The sequence below is a fragment of the Chlorocebus sabaeus genome, chromosome X (assembly GCF_047675955.1).
Source record: "Chlorocebus sabaeus isolate Y175 chromosome X, mChlSab1.0.hap1, whole genome shotgun sequence".
NCBI classification, from domain to species: domain Eukaryota; kingdom Metazoa; phylum Chordata; class Mammalia; order Primates; family Cercopithecidae; genus Chlorocebus; species Chlorocebus sabaeus.
The window spans coordinates 64,951,734-64,956,791 of record NC_132933.1 but is presented as its reverse complement, the minus strand read 5'-3'; the positions used below and the strand labels follow the sequence as shown (position 1 = coordinate 64,956,791).

General features: G+C 37.7%; 1 pseudogene; it reads right to left on the bottom strand.

The window, feature by feature from the left end:
- Positions 1 to 1,559: 1,559 nt before the first annotated feature.
- Positions 1,560 to 2,478, bottom strand: LOC103232302 (F-actin-capping protein subunit alpha-1 pseudogene; annotated as a pseudogene).
- Positions 2,479 to 5,058: the final 2,580 nt, after the last annotated feature.

Here is a 5,058-nt window from a genome sequence, read left to right as displayed (position 1 = left end):
AAGTATTTGATTTAAGTGCTTTTATTTTTCTTAAGCTAATTAATTAGAGTTTTGTATATTTTTAATAGTGAAACATTATGTACACAGCTCATGGATACATAGACATATTAGGAATGGTGATGGAAGTACATCTTATAGATTTATAAGACTTTTTCTTAGAACAAAACAGGTATATTTCTATTAGACTACCTGATACAGAAGATAGTGTGGTATGGATGGATAGTGTGAATGACAAATAATACAAATATATTTCATTTGAAATAAACAAAAATGCATACACAGCTCAATGAGTAACAAACTGTTTGGAAACAAACTTTTGCTTGACTATATTACTGAGCAGAAACAAAATGTAAGCACAAACACCTTTTTTTTTTTGACATGTATCTGGAGATAGGTAGGAAGACACTACTTGTTTTTTTAAAAATCTGATCTTCCCTTAAGGCCTGGTTGCAGACATATAAACAATGTAAATGAATCCACTATTACCAGTTGTCATATCATATCTATGTCACCTGTATATTCTGAGATTACACACATACCTGCCAATATACCTGAGAAAGGTTATTTTATCACAGTTACACTTGATTTCTTGGCAGGCAGAACCGAGAAAGAGTGATTTGAAATAAGTTTTACATCCTGTTTAGAGGAAAACACTAGTATTTCCTTAAATAACAGGTTACAACAGAAAGACACTGCCTAGAAGTTATCCTTTTCACTTTTGTTCATTTTTAGTTTTTATGACTTACATAGATGTTTAATTCATTTGCTTATAGTACAATCCTGCCATAAAGTATTAAAGCACAAGATACCTAGTATTCCTTCAACATCTGCATTTTTCAAGTTTTATACTCTATATCCACAGTATGTCAGCAGTTCCTGAATGTTTAAAAAAATGGGTAAAATGCTTCTAAAAATGCAGACGTCTATAACTACAATGGTACTAAGATGGGAAGGAGACAATGTGAGAAGGGATAAAAGCAAACATGTTCATGTACAGGGAATGTGGTTCAAGTGTTTGGATTTAAAAACAAGTTCTGCAGAGAAGCTGACACTTCCTTTGCCCTCCAAAAAGGACCTGAAAAGTTCCAATCCAAACTTTGGAATATTACAGTTACAAGATGCAATAAATGATGATCAAAGCAGTCAGAGGGAGAAGGATGAATGTGTCCATTTAGCTATAGATTGTAGCATAGCCTCTTTAGGTGTTGATGGATCAGTAAAAACCAGTGAAGTACCAGAAGTGGTTGGAAGGATAGGGGTAGAAAGTAATGACCATAATACCTTGTCTAAATCAGTACAGGGCTTCATGGCTGGGAAACTGTTTTAAACAGTAAAATGTCATTAGGATAGATTTCTCTCTCACCAACATTAAATATGGCAGAATTAACAACGATAAAAAAAGGTTTACACATAGATATAGCAATAACAGAAAACTACAAGGCAGAGAACACAAAAGAATCAAGACAGTGCTATAGGTTCAACAGTATTCCATGAGGCCAGAAAACCAGTTAACTTTGAAAGCCCTAGCAAAACATCACTCTTGTTTATAAATTACTTATTTATCATATGACTACACATTGAATCTTTGTCTTTCCACATACTGAAGAATCCTACATTCAGCCTTTAAGCATTCTGCATTTCTTGGCCAATCTTGTAGCTGACTATCTTGTTCCAGTCGATTTTGGTGCAGGTAACTGGAAGCTGCAAGCACAAGGCCTTGAGCGTGGTATCTGACACTGTTTGATAGTTTTCACCAGTTGCTGTCTGATACTCATTTTCTGCATTCTCTATGATTTTAATAAACTCCTTTGCAGTTTGGGCTTCATTCGAAACAGTTAGTGAATCCCGTACATCTTTATGACTAACCAACTGAACACTGCTAACTTCATAATAGTGAACCTGAATCTTAAGCACTCCAACCACCTGGGTTGTAGGTAGTGTGATGGTGAACTTCCACTCTGGTCTCCAACGACCATTCCAAAAGTTTTTAGGCTGAAACTAGTGGCTTTCAATATGTGCAGTAATAGTCTGTTGTCCATTAATAGTTTTAGCATAGACAATACAGAAACCGTTGGAATAATGGTCTTTCACATAGGCTCTTAAAACACTGTCACAGGATTCTCTCCAAGATTTCAGACCTCCATCTAATTCTTCTGGATGGGGTCACTGCTTCTTTCCGTAAGTGATCAAATTTAAAGGAAATTTTGTTTCTTGATCTAAAAATCTGCTATTACCCAGATTACTGTGCTCGGTAATTAAGACCTGATCTTCATATCCTTCTATCTTCACAGGCTTGAATTGATCCATGTTATACTAGGCGAATGCATGTGCTACCCCTCCCCTGAGGAGACTGTCATTATTAAGTAGTAGCTGAATATCATTGAATACTTCACTAAATTCTTCCGGGGGTGCATGAGTGATGAATTTAGCAGCTATGCCTACCTTCTCATCAGACACACAATCATCAAAGTCGGCCATCTTGGGCTGTTCTAAGACCTTTTTTTTTACACTTTTAAAATGATAACCTGTTTTATTACCCTAGGTAATTGTCAGCTAAATAACCACAAATTTTCATATTAAAGAAAATAACCCTTAGGTGAAAATTTGATAACAAAAATTTACATCTCAAAGTAAAGAGAAAAAGTCTGGTGTGCTAGAGGGAAATCGAAACCAGCTTAATTGCCAGTTAAACATAAAATAGAAATCTATCATAAAGGCCTTTTAAATATATACACACACAAACATACACACACTCACACACAAAGATTCTGTAACTTTTGCTTCAGAACTCTAGCCATGAAATATTAATACAAATTTGCTGGCTTTCAAAAACAAAACAAAGAGGTTGGGTTCAAACCGTGGTTTTTAATCTCAGTAGAAAAGTAACAGCAGATTTAAAGCAGGCAGAAAAAGAAATAGAGAAAAAGAGAATTTAGGAACTCTACAGCTTACACATTAACCTTAGGGCTCTTTTTCCTAATGTTAATATGCACAAAGACCATAATATTTCTATTTTTCACAAACTTTAGTAAGTAGAGGTGCCATAAAACTAACACAGTGCCCCGAAGGAGGTCATTCTCCTTGTTTTCTCCTCATTATTACATAATTTCTTTTCCACTGTTTATTTTCTTAAAAGAAGGAACTGAGTTGTCATCCAGGGTTTTTGCGGACTGGGTTGAAGTGTGTGCTGGTTGCCAGTGGGAGGCTACAGTATGTTACCACTGAGTCATTGCTACCCTCTATGTGTTTTGTCTCTAAGCACCTCCAGGGAGGCACAAAGCATGGACTGGCCAGCTCCCATACGCACTTTCTGGATGAGCCTTTTTAAAACTAATTCTGTTGGTGGTTCCCTGTAGGACCATTGCACATCATGGGGGGTAAAGCCACTAGACACTCCCATGAGGCTCCAGATCACCCAGGGGTGTCTTTCAGTTGGGAGGAGTAAAACGCATTTTCTGTTTGGAGCTGAGGAAACTCAGTCTTTCATTTACCTATGAAGACAACAGGTCAGCTCCTCATGTAAATGCACACAGACAAGCCACATTGAAATTAATTTGGGGAGAAAAAGAAATAGAGAAAACCCTTTATTGAACTAGAATTACAATTCTTATAAAAACAACTTTCTAGGAGGAAAAAAGATAGCCAAGACCACTTGCTATAAACTGTCCTCACCCACCCCTCTACTTTGTAGCTCTCATCTGCCATTACACATGCCAAGGTCAAATCCTTTCAGAGTACAACATATTCTCTGGTACCCCCAGAGTCATAAAGTTTAGGTAATGCAGTGCAGGAAATCAGAACTTTGGACCTAAGAAAAATCTGCCCCTGACTCTTGAAACTTCACACACACACAAAACAGAACACCCCAAAAGGGGTAAGTGGCAACATTGTTTTTCAATTCTTTAAATGGGTTTGAGTCATTAGAAGCCTTCTCTAGACTTTTCTTGGTACTGAAGATGGCAAAGGGAGAAGGAGGTATAGGATAGAAGAAAAGCAAATGAAACAACTTTTTTTTTTTTAAGATGAGAAGCAAACACAGCAACCAAGTTAATGGTTTTGTTTGTTGTTTTCTTTTTCCCCTCTTTTGCAGCTGTGAGGAATTTTAGCCAATTCAGTGAGGTCTTGTTACCCATAATTTGGAGTTCTCATTTGGATTTGACCAAGTTAGGTAGAGTTGGTTAAATTAGATAGGAGAAAGACCAGAATAAACAGTAACAACAACAACAACAACAAAAACCCAAGAATATGACCACTGAGTGCTCCAATGGTAAGGAGAAATTTAGACCAGTTTGTTGTTAATGTTAACTTTAGCCAAGACAAAACACCGATTTATCTACTTACCTAGGGATGGGTCTCAGGCTAAAGACTGCTCTCTAACATCCTAGAAGCAGGAAAAAGTTCAAACTCACCTTCCCTGTTTGAAGTGAGCTCAAACTCCAGAAAGAAGCTATCTGCCTTCCATTGTTATGGAAGCAGGGAAACTTTCCTTTTTTGTTGGAAGCAAGTAAAACTCCAAAAAAGAGGAGTTGTGCAGCAAAATACACTTTAGATCTTGACCAAATTTGGGTACATCAGGGATTCTCTGAGGGGCGGGTTGGGGCTAGGGGGCTTCCATGCCTCAGCAAATTATCCTATTTGTTTGAGCCATAAAGATAGTACAGGCTGGTTCTGTTACCAGTGGAAGAGATCCAAGTTACCCTGAGTTACCAGCGGTGTATCCATGAGGGTCTGCAGCAACTTCGGTCCTTTCCTCCTCAGAAGAAAGAGTTAGACTGAGGGACAGAAAGGATTAGACTGAGGGGCATAAAGCAGGAAAAAAGACGGAGGCAAGTTTCAGAGCAGGAGTGGAAGTTCATTTCAAAAGGCTTTAGAACAGGAAAGAAAGGAAAGGTCACTTAGAAGAGATCCAAGAGGGCACCTGAAGATCAAAATAGAGTCAAAAAGGAGCGTTTGATCTTGATCCTAGGACTTTATATGCTCACCTCTTTCCCAGGACTCTTTTATTAGGGTGGACTTCCTTCATGCATAGCACCCTTTTTACCCTTGGGAACTGAGCAT